Source organism: Tursiops truncatus, chromosome 5, assembly GCF_011762595.2.
Source record: "Tursiops truncatus isolate mTurTru1 chromosome 5, mTurTru1.mat.Y, whole genome shotgun sequence".
NCBI classification, from domain to species: domain Eukaryota; kingdom Metazoa; phylum Chordata; class Mammalia; order Artiodactyla; family Delphinidae; genus Tursiops; species Tursiops truncatus.
In genome coordinates this window covers 29495968-29508345 of record NC_047038.1, presented here as the reverse complement: position 1 = coordinate 29508345, position 12378 = coordinate 29495968, and the positions used below count along the sequence as shown (strand labels likewise).

Genomic DNA, 12378 nt, shown 5'->3' with positions numbered 1-12378 from the left:
TTTCATCATTAGTGTATAGGAATGCCAGAGATTTCTGTGCATTAATTTTGTATCCTGCATCTTTACCAGATTCATTGATTAGCTCTGGTAGTTTTCTGGTGGCATCTTTAGGATTCTCTATGTATAGTATCATGTCATCTGCAAACAGTGACAGATTTATTACTTCTTTTCTGATTTGGATTCCATTTATTTCTTCTTCTTCTCTGATTGCTGTGGTTAAAACTTCCAAAACTATGTTGAAAAATTGTGGTGAAAATGGGCAACCTTGTCTTGTCCCTAATCTTAGTGGAAATGGTTTCAATTTTTCACCATTGAGAATGAAGTTGGCTGTGTGTTTGTCATATATGGCCTTTATTATGTTGAGGTAGCTTCCCTCTATGCTCACTCTCTGGCGAGTTTTTATCATAAATGGGTGTTGAATTTTGTCAAAAGTTTTCTGCATCTATTGAGATGATCGTATGCTTTTTCTCCTTCAGTTTGTTAATATGGTGTATCACATTGATTGATTTGTGTATACTAAAGAATTCTTGCATTCCTGGGATAAACACCACTTGATCATGGTGTATGACCCTTTTAATGTGTTGTTGGATTCTGTTTGCTAGTATTTTGTTGAGGATTTTTGCATCTATGTTCATCAGTGCTATTGGCCTGTAGTTTTCCTTTTTTGTGACATCTTTGTCTGGTTTTGGTATCAGGGTGATGGTGGCCTCGTAGAATGAGTTTGGGAGTGTTCCTCCCTCTGCTATAGTTTGGAAGAGTTTGAGAAGGACAGGTGTTAGTTCTTCTCTAAATGTTTGATAGAATTTATCTGTGAAGCAATCTGGTCCTGGGCTTTTGTTTGTTGGAAGATTTTTAATCACAGTTTCCATATCAGTGCTTGTGATTGGTCTGTTTATAATTTCTAATTCTTCCTGGTTCAGTCTTGGAAGGTTTTGCTTTTCTAAGAATTTGTCCATTTCTTCCAGGTTGTCCATTTTATTGGCATATAGTTGCTTGTAGTAATCTCTCATGATCCTTTGTATTTCTGCAGTGTCAGTTGTTAGTTCTCCTTTTTCTTTTCTAATTCTATTGATTTGAGTCTTCTCCCTTTTTTTCTTGATGAGTCTGGCTAATGGTTTATCAATTTTCTTTATCTTCTCAAAGAACCAGCTTTTACTTTTATTGATCTTTGCTATCCTTTCCTTCATTTCTTTTTCATTTATTTCTGATCTGATTTTTATGATTTCTTTCCTTCTGCTAACTTTGGGGGTCTTTTGTTCTTCTTTCAAATCAAATGCGTTAGTTATAGGTAGGCTACTCGGTGGTATAATTTAGGAGAAGCTCAAGACTTATTGCTCTGAGCAGGAAAAACTGCTCTGTAAAATTTGGCTATTAGGGTTCAAATGGTTTTTGAAGTTGTTTGTGATTATCTACAAAGGCATACACAAAGTTGACACACCCAAAAGCAACACTGTGGAGTGGAAAATTACTAGCTTGTAAATCAGAGTAACTGTTTGACTCTTCTTGCCATGTCCTCATGTATAAAATGGGGACAATGATACCGATCTCTACTGATTATTGGGAGGTGGTAATTAATGCACAGGAAATTGCCTGCCACATAATCAACTCATAATAGATGTTAGTTTCTTTTCCCTTGAACAATGAACATAAGTGGAATATCTACTGACTTTTCAATGCAGTAGAATTGTTTTTCATTTATTCTGAAAATATTTTTTAACAAGTCAGGGTTTGGGCATGAAAATAGATGCCACTCAATATATTCCAAGTAAGAGTATTTTTAATGCAGGGAATTACAGGCTTACACAATAGTTGGAAGGAAACAAAGGTCAAGGAGGCTGTCAGTGGAGATCTCAGCCTGTAGCACCACAAAGTTCTCAAGTGCTTTCACCAAACACTCTCTGAATATGAAGAACCTCTGAGAGGTTCCCACCAACCCCTCAGGCTGCAGGACTGATGCACATGATTCTCAGGAAGCTCACCTGGCAGCTGCTTAGAACAAGTTCAAGATGAACAAATCTCCTATTCTGAAGAAGTTTACCATCTGAAACTGTGACCCAAAACATTTCTAACCTTATTTATCAATATTTCCCTCCTCATTGGCTCTTTTGACTCTGTGCCCCAGGATTCTGCACTTCATGCTAGTTTCTCTACATAAAATGCCCAACATGATAAATCAAAATGCTTCTCATGTTTTAAGTCCCAATATAAATTCAACTTTCCCCATGAAGTCTTTGTTCATACAATGCCTACCATCACCCCTCTGAATGTAATGTAATGAGCCCCCGTTCTAATGACCCTGTGGTTCTGTACCATCTCTTGTGATTTTTCTATACACTGGTCAGAGCTGGGATGCAGGTAGAAATAAGGGACTTACTAATAGGAAATAAAGGACTTAGGTGTTTAAGGATGAGTTTGGAACAGAATTCTGTAGAAAGAAATTCAACATGGCTGCTTGCTTTTCATAACCAAGGCCAAACTCTCTAAGGAATTAGCACATGTGTCTTAAATTTCCTACCTGAGACTGTGATTAAAATGGCTCCTTCCTCTTTTGTCAGCAGTATACCATGGGTTCTGGAAAAGAATAAAATTATGCGTGCTTCTTTAACCGCATTCTATAACTCAGACCCTCACTCTGTCAGTCTGGACTAATCTACACCTGGAATCAGTAAATAATGAAATAGTAAATATTCACTACAGCACTCTACTATTGCCAGGCTCTGGTCTGAGCACTTTACTAAACAATGTGTTTAATGCAACAACCCTATGAGGTAGGTACTATTATTGTTCCCATTTTACAGAAGAAATTCTGAGGCCCAGAGAGGTTAGATAACTGGCCTAACATCACACTGCTAATACGTGACAGAGCAGGATTCAAAGACAGGCAGTTTGGCTCCAGAGTTAGCTCATCTAATCATATTGTGGGCAAGGAGGGTTTCAACATGTGAATCTGGGGGGAACATAGAGTCCATAAGAACAGGTGAGTCTGATGCATGACCAGTATTAAGAGCCACCATATTTTCTGCAGTGTTTGTAGAGATACAGAAACATTCCTTCTTAATTACACAAATATTACACAAAATTTTAATTAAAAGATTCAAACAATATGGAAGTATATGGAGCAAAACAAATATGGATACATTTCCACTCTATCAATCACTTTGTTCACCTATTTCAGGTGTTTCCAGCACACAGTCTTATATCCACCGATTAAAACAGTTCTGTGAAGTGAGAATCAGATTGGTTAAAAGGCAAGATGGTAATTCTGTCAAATGGATTGTATATATCCACTGGTGGAACATTTTGTAGCTTTGGGCATCCTGTCCCCTCCACATGCTGATATCATTATCTTTCATATTCAGAAGTTCCTGCTGATTGTGTAGGTGCACAGGCAAGGTTGTGGAATCTGCCTTGTGACTTGTAATAGTTCCCTTCTTGATTTGTTCCTTGCTTAGTCATTCTTGGCAGGGCCTGTTGCTGTTTGCAGCTCTGCCTCTCTGCCTCAAGGGCTGCCTATAAGTCTGGCTTAAAATAACTTACCTTTTCTCTGACTTCAGCAAGAGACAGTGACCAATCTTCCCCAGGGTCTCCAGCCATTGCTGCTGAGGAGCTCATTTTGAATTTTCTGACACTCATGCTCATCACCCCACCCCGAGACTGGAGATACAGAGAATGAGGTACAGGACAGAGAAGGTCACTCACAAGCAGACCCTGACTGTACTGTAGCCTGATTAAGGTAGCTGCCTACCATAACATCCTCCTTACAAGAATTCCCAAGGACTAAGGGGAGAGAATTAAGGCTCCCGCGCCAGCTTAGAGATTGAACCAGTAAGAGTTCAGGAAGAGTCAGTTGGTCATCCTAATTCAGTGACTTTGGTCTATAAATTCATTCATTCTACTCTGAAGAAGGTCATCTGGTACAATGTCATGGAGTTTCTTTAACCAGTGATATCTGGTCAACAAAACAAACCTTGTTAAAAGTTTTTCCAAGAAATAATGAAAAGTCTGAAAAGTGCTATTGTCTACAAAATAAGGTAGAAAAACTGAACAAGGGAGAGTTTCCATGTCCCATCCAGAGTTCCTAGATGTGCGGAAGATCTCCTACGTGCCTCTCGAGATACACTCTCCACTTTCCCTACTGCTCTGTGCCCTGGGACGCTCATCTGTACGGGCACATCACTGCTCGTGGATGGGGACAATCCACAGAGACCACAGGCAGTAGATAAGGAAGGACAGTAAAGTTGAAGTATTTATTCCTTTGGGTTCCTCCCTTTGGGGTCACCAGGGACAAGCTGTACCCATAAACCAAAGGTCACAATGCCACCTGGGTGGCCCTGTCAACACAGCTCTTCTTCTACAAATTTTCTCCAGCTGCTCCCTCTTCTCTCCCTTTCAGCCCTTGATGATAGCAGAGCCCTACTGTCATTGGCACTGCAGTACAGCAGTCTCCCTGGTAATATCTCTACACACTGCTTATGCCTTTGTAAATCATCCTTTAATTAACTCCTCTTCTTAAACTACCCTATTTCAGTGTGACATCTTTCTGCTGGGACCCACAGAAAGCAAATAGAGAACATCTTTGTAATTCTCCAAAATATCACAACAATGCCTGGAAGAAAACCAGCATTTTAGATTATATAAAGTAGGTAGACTGGAAGGATGAGCAACAATATTCTCTCTGTATGACTCCCAGAAAGACACGCTAATGGGGCCTTCACATGCTCTACACGTCTAACCATACCCGAAGAAAACTTCCCCCTTGTGAATACCAGCCCCAACATGATTCAGCTACTTATTTATCCTGAAATGAAATTCTCAGGTTTCAGTAACTGCACTTCAGTCAGACAACCACAGAGGTGTCCAATTTTTAAATGACCTTTTCTCATTTTATTGATGAGTATATTAAAGATAACAAATGTATTCATTTTTTAAAAACAACAAAATGTTGATCCCACCATAACAAAAACAAAAACAAAAAAACCCCCAGAATTATCTACAAAATCATAACTTTTCGTGAGAGTTGAGGTAAGGAGGCAACCAAGGGAACTGAATTCCACAGTGAAAAGTCCCTCTGAGAGACAAGGATACACGAACTGATTCATCTTTGGCAAAGCATAGAGGGAAAGGGCGCTATAATAGAAGTGAGTAAGAAGAAACCAGAAAAAATTAACAAATCCCTAAAGGCTGAGAGTGGGTTACCGGATCACTTTAGAATAACAGAAAGTGCCAGACATAGGGAAGTTTGCAATCGCATGCTCTCTGCACAAACCTCCACCAGATGCTTATGAGAAAGAGTAAGGGCAGGGCAGGAGATGAGAACAAGCCTCCTCAATGGCACAGGACTGCAGTGGTGACCTGGTGACTCTGACGAACAGGCATAAAACACTGCCTGCTTCTGTGGACCCTCCTCTCATAAAAAATAAAAGCCTTAAGCTGCTGGAGGAAGGACAACAGACATTCTTACCCCTTCCCCCCAGCACCTGGGGGGTGGGTAGGAAATCCTCCTTGCTGCCCCTAAGAACGAGGCACAGACCCATTGCTTCTGTAGGGAGGGTAGAAACAAAAGATATCTTTCCTGGAGGATGTGAAGAAAACAGTCTTGTACCAGTATTCTGCACCAATAAAAAAAGATTGGGCTTCCCTGGTGGCAAAGTGGTTGAGAGTCCGCCTGCCAATGCAGGGGACGTGGGTTCGTGCCCTGGTCCGGGAGGATCCCACATGCCACGGAGCGGCTGGGCCCGTGAGCCATGGCCGCTGAGCCTGCGCGTCCGGAGCCTGTGCTCCGCAATGGGAGAGACCATAGGGGTGAGAGGCCCGTGTACCGCAAGGAAAAAAAAAAAAAAAAAAAGTAAAGATTTAGTCCTGCTGGGGGAGAGGAAGGAATATTTCTCCCGCCCCAAACCCACCACAGATTCAAGGCAGAGTTTGGCTGCCACAGAACGTAAGGGAATGAATACTCAGAAGGACACACTTTTGAAGCCTAGACACTGAGTCTGGACCAGGAAAACCAAGAACTTCTACTACCCCCACTACAAGTCCACCACTGACTAATAAGCAACAGCTGGGAGAGGGGCAAGACCATGGACTGAGGCAGGTGAGCCAGAGTGAATAAAAGCTGAGGGTGGAGAAGAAATACCAAGAAAACTTCTCAGTACCCCAAGCCCCACACAAAGGACAAGGTAATGACAATCCGCTGGTGGAAGATTTTGAAGTCTCTGATTTCACTGAGGGTGACAATAGCAATAATGAAAGCCAAATCTTGCTTAACAATTTATTGACTGGAGACATATTAGTACGCTTTTAGAGAGTGATACAATTAACATCACTGTGGGAAGTTGTCAGAGCTTAAAATTGATCAAGGTTCATTATACAACTTATGATTGTCGTTATCATTCACATTTTGCTCTGTTAGGATTTTGTTCCAAACTTGTGTATATTATAAATGCAATTTTATTACCATAAAGTTTTCATCATTCTGGTGAATGCAGTGACACCTGGTCCATCTTGTGGAATTTGTAAAAGAACCCACCCACAAAGAGCCACCTTGTCGACTATCAGGTAAAATAAAAGAACCAATTCTAGAGGAAATAATACCCACAGGACTAAAAAAAAATGCTGCCAGAAAGTGTTAGAGTCTGCTCTTCCAGGGGAAATTGCAGTGAAACATGGTATATTTGTAATAGATGTTCTGTTCTCCTGCACAGAGGTGCCTGCTATACTGCCTATCACACTCTAACAAAATATTAGAATGCTTTAGTAAGACATGTACAAAGTTTCAAATAAATACATTAAGTGCAAAAAAAGTTGTTGATATTTACTCAAACGTGGGTGTTTCAATATTCACTTACATAAAAGATCGCTGGCCACAAGTCCTTAGTTTCTGCAAAAATCCCCCAGTCAATAATATGTTAAATACTGACTAGATTGATTCAATATCCCATGCTAATAACCTAACAGAAGAAGAGTGACTATTCCTAGATCTGATGCTATTTAACTCAAGGTCTATTATTATTCAACACACAATGTACACAATACATTAAAAAAAAAAAGACTCAAAAAAGCAAGGAAAAAAATGACACATTGTCAAGAGACAAATCAATTAACAAAACCAGAAACAATGACCTAGATGTTGGACTTCACATAAGGACTTTTCTTTTTCTTAACATCTTTATTGGAGTATAACTGTTTTACAATGGTGTGTTAGTTTCTGCTTTATAACAAAGTGAATCAGTTATACATATACATATGTTCCCATATCTCTTCCCTCTTGCGTCTCCCTCCCTCCCACCCTCCCTATACCACCCCTCTAGGTGGTCACAAAGCACCGAGCTGATCTCCCTGTGCTATGCGGCTGCTTCCCACTAGCTATCTATTTTACGTTTGGTAGTGTATATATATGCCCTACTAGAGAATGGACTTGAGGATATGGGGAGGGGGAAGGGTAAGCTGGGACAAAGTAAGAGAGTGGCATGGACATATATACACATAAGGACTTTAAAATAACTATAAATAATTTGTTAAAGTACATGGTGGAAAAGGTGGGCAACATGCACAAACAGATGGAGAATTTCAGAAAGGAAATGGAAACTATAAAAAATACCAAATGGAAAAAAATCATGATATAAGAGATCAAGAATTCCTTTAATAAGCACAGCTGAGGAAAGAATCAGTGACTTTGAACACAGAAAAATGAAAATTATCCAAAATTAAACACAAAGACAAAAAGGAGTGATGAAACAGAAAAGAGCATCCAAGAGCTGTGAGATGTCATCAGTCTAACATAGATCTAAGTATATTCCTACAAGGAGGAGAGAGAGAACAGGGAAGAATCACTTAAAGAGATAATGCCCAAATTTTCTGAAATTAATGAAAGACAAAACCCATAAATCTAAAAAGTACGGAGAACCCTGAACAGGATAAACCCCTCCCCCCCCCCCCACACACGCAGGCACATCATAGTCAAACCACTGGAAAAAAATAAAGAGAAAATTTTCAAGGCAACTAGAGGGGGAAAAAATTATTACATAGAGAATAACAAAGAGAAGAATGACAGCAGACTTTTTGTCAGAAACTGTGTAACAAAAGGACAGTAGAGCAACATCTTAATGGTGCTGAAAGATAAAAGCTGTCCATCCAGTGAAAATGACTTTCAAAAATGAAGGGGAATACTATCTACATCAGCAGAGTTTGCTTTCTGGCATTTACACAAAACCACTGAAAATTCACAACACTTGCCAAATTATACTGCATGATATACACTTGTATACTTGTACCCTATACTGTATTATGATCTAGTCAAGGATAGGGACTTTTATTTATTTCTTTCTCTAGTGCCAAATACAGTGCCTGGCACCCAGAATGTGCTTAATAAGTGTTTCTGATTGATCAAATCAACTTAAATTTAAGTCCTAAGGTAGATCATTTAAATAATCCTTATTAAACAAGTATTTCTGTTGCCTACCATGTGCAAAGCAGCATCTGTTAAATTGGGAGTTAAAACAATTTATTGAGGTGTTCTGAGACTTTTTGAGTATAAATAATGTCTTCCTATCTTACCATCACTACTACTACTATTACTACTACTGTAATATGTTATGCCCATATTATGCAGAGTATAGTACAATGTGATCTAGTGACATGTAGATAAGGCAGGATTTCCTTCTGCAAAAGATTGTCAGTCTAAGAAAAGAATACAGAAAATATTGAGGCTGTCTCCACACATTTTGAAGCAATAAGTTTTAATTAAATTATTAAGTTGAGATAGTATTCAGCAACGTGATAGTCATAAGAATGATATGTATTTCTATGTCTCTATTTGTGATATAGGATATCCTAATTCAACTAACTATACAAGCTGAAGTGCTTCAGAAATTGTGCTATCACTAGTTCTGCATAACACTTGAAAAAGGGCAGGATAATAGAAGTGATAAAGTAGTAAAGACACCCAAACTTACACATTACAATTGTGTATGCATCTAGGTGTACACATGTACATATGTAAGTTTCAGTCTCCTTGGTGTTAATCATACATTTTCAGTTTATTATATGATTTGCGCAAAACTGAATATAACTATACATTTACATTAACGCATGATTAATACTTTAAGTAACTTTCAGGATCATACATTCATGCAATTATTGAGCACTATTTTGTACCAAGTAATGTATTATCCTAATGTTGGATGTTATTATTAACAAGCCTAGAAGGTAAGTTTTCCATTGTATTAAAAACATGCAAAGCAAATGATTTGTATTGGTAAACAATACATGTCTATATGTATACTTATACACATTAATAAGCAGAAGATAATATTAGGACCATTTTTAAACCTTGTTTTAAAATAAGAAGTATGTTTTATTTTGGTATTGAAAAATGTCAAAGAACAATACAATAAACACCCATATAACCTCACCTAGATTCATTAAGTAGTAACGTTTTTGCCACGCCTGATCTCCTGTCTTCCCTCCTTTTCCCCTCCCCTTATACACACACTCAGATCTTCTTTTCTCAACCATCCAAAAATTAAGCTGCATACATCAGGACACTTCACCCCTAAATATTTCAGTTCTCAAGAGTAGGTGATTCCTCTACACACTTCACACAAGTACGACACCTGAGAAAATCATCGTTAGTTCAATAACAACATTCAACATGCAGTCATATCCAAATTTCCTCAATTGTTTCATCCTGTCTTTTTTGCTAGATTATTTTTTCAGCCCAGGATCTAATCAAGGTTGATTTATTTCATTTGGCTGTTATGCCTGTTTAGACTCCCTCAATTTTTATCTATACCATTGATTCCTCTGTTTATAATATTAAATCATTTGAAGAGTCCTGCAGAACATTCCATATTCTGGATTTGTCTGTTTCCTTGTGTTTAGGTTCAAGTTGAACATTTCTGGCAAGAACACATTGTAGGTGATGCTACATACCTCCCATCACATAACATCAGGAGACAGGACTTCAGACTATCCCACTAGTGGAAGTGCCAAGCTCCATCACCTGGTTAATGTGGTGATCTCTCCATTATAAAGGCCCTAAATATAAAATTATATTTTGTCCCTTTGTAATCAATAAGTTATCTGTGGGCTCATACTTTAAAACTGAGAGACTATCCTGTTCTCCAAAGAATCTTTCCCCTACTGTTTAAAGTGAAACATCTATTCTTGATGATCTGCATCGATTTTTACACTGGGGGTCAGACAATCGTGATTTTTCTCATTCTTTCCGTCTTTCTGCATTTATTAATGCTTTAAATAAACACTGAATAAAATGATAAAATTTCATCAACCAAACAGTGTTTTAAATTTTCATCACCAGGCCTTAGTACTTCTGAAACTGATCTCAGCTGTCCAACTAGTTTCTCCAAGTTCAAATGTAGATGATGACATCCAAAAGTGTCTGAGATACCTCAGGACCTCAGCTCATTTTCAATTGGATGCCACCCTGAGGTAAGCCAAGCATGTTCACAAGTTGGGTTGGGTGTCACCCCCTCCAAGGAGCCGTTCCTCATTAACCCCAGGTGGAGACAATTGTTTCATTTGTGCCCAAGCTTTGCCCTGTATGAACCTCCTTGAGAACACCTCTGACACTTCATTACACATAATTATGGTTGTGTTTATTTCCCTCTTCTGGATAAGCTCAGGGAGGACAGAAACCTTGCCTTATTGGTCTTCTTACCCATAGCACCTATGACGATGCTCAATGCATACTGAATTAACATTGAAGTCACACACGATCTACATCATGTAACAAAACCCCTGAGAGGTCAGTAGGGCACATGTCCCTTATTTATTTTATATGGAGAGCAACTCAGAGAGGTTAAGTGACCTGTTTTCAGGAGGCTGGTTTCCCGTCCAGTGATAGCAGACTACTGCCTATCACAATTGCTACTTGAGAATAAATGCCAGTGATACTCATCAGTGGTTTAGGGATTTCCAGAAATAGGAAAACATCTCAAACACTTGTTTCTATCACAAAATGCCTTGCCCATTTTATCCAAACCTCCTTTTCTTGTATATTTTTTCCATTTTTCTAAAATTATTAGAGCTATCATTTATTAACTCATTATGCAAAGGTGAAACAGAAGCAAGGAAAGACTAAATAACTTGCTCCATCACATTCCTAAAAATCAAAGGGGGGCTTCCCTGGTGGCGCAGTGGTTGAGAATCTGCCTGCTAATGTAGGGGACACAGGTTCGCGTCCTGGTCTGGGAAGATCCCACATGCCGCGGAGCAACTGTGCCCATGAGCCACAACTACTGAGCCTGCGCGTCTGGAGCCTGTGCTCCGCAACAAGAGAGGCCGCAATATTGCTCTCTTCAAGCAATAGCCAGTAACTAGCAAAACTAGACTTTTGAACACATGTGACCTTACTCCATGGCCAGAGCTCTTAACCACCGATCCACTTCCTCTTTAACTTGCTGCTTCTCCCATCAACGTTCAAGGGCACTCTCCTTCTTACACAATGGCCTTTATAGAGGAAGGGAAATCAGCAGTTGTGCCAAAAATAATAACAGGCAATATTTACTGAACATTTACTATGTTCCAGGAAGTGTTCTGAGTATTTAAAATGTATTATTACATTTCATCCTCATATTTACTCCCTAAAGTAGGTTTTGCTTTAATCATGGCACACACATTCTCATTTAATCCTCGCAACCAATATCCTGACAACCAATGATTTGTGAAAATCATTGAGATTTTATCTCAGGAGTACGACTGGTCCATGAAAATGTGCATAGAATATGCAACTTAAACAGAGAGCACTGCATAAGGACCTGTAGTGACGCTCCAAATTGGTTGTTCACAGAGCACTTTTTACTTGATGCAGTAACAATAAACATTAATCTAATGGCTTAAGAAAAACCGAAAAAATTATCTACCTCAGCAACAAGTTAAAAAGCAGAGCTCTGTCTTTTTTTTTTTTTTTTTTTTTGATCACCAGTTTTGGGGCCTTATGATGAAACTACACTTAGTGGTATTTACTTAGTGGTATTTTCAACAAACTTTGTAGTCACATGTTTTTATTTAAAATTCTGTTAAATGCATATTGCCAAGTGAGAGAAGCCAATCTGAAAAGGCTACATACTGTATAATTTCAACCTTATGACATTGGAAAAGAAAAAACTGTGGAGACAGTAAAAGGATCAGTGGTTGTCAGAGGTTCCAAGGGAGGGGGAAGGAGGGATGAATAGAGAGCACAGAGGATTTTTAGGGCAGTGAAATCATTCAGTATGATAGTGTAATGGTGGATACATGTCAGTAAATATTTGTCAAAATCCACAGAACTTACAAAGAATGAACCCCAATGTAAACTATGGGCTTTAATTATTAATAATGTATCAATACTGGCTCATTGATTGCTACAAATATACCACA

The 12378-nt window shown here is 38.8% G+C and overlaps 1 protein-coding gene across 8 annotated transcripts in view; it reads right to left on the bottom strand.

Annotated features, from left to right (window-relative positions):
• ELOVL6 (ELOVL fatty acid elongase 6) overlaps positions 1-12378 on the bottom strand; it is a 435739-nt gene that overhangs the window by 278178 nt on the left and 145183 nt on the right. For 7 of the 8 annotated variants that reach the window (XM_073804980.1, XM_073804977.1, XM_073804979.1 and 4 more), the window contains exon 3: positions 2516-2571. The exons of the other annotated variant lie outside the window; for it this stretch is intronic. The gene's annotated coding sequence lies outside the window, so the exon portion shown is untranslated. The remainder of the gene's footprint in view (positions 1-2515; positions 2572-12378) is intronic. 8 annotated transcript variants of the gene reach the window in all.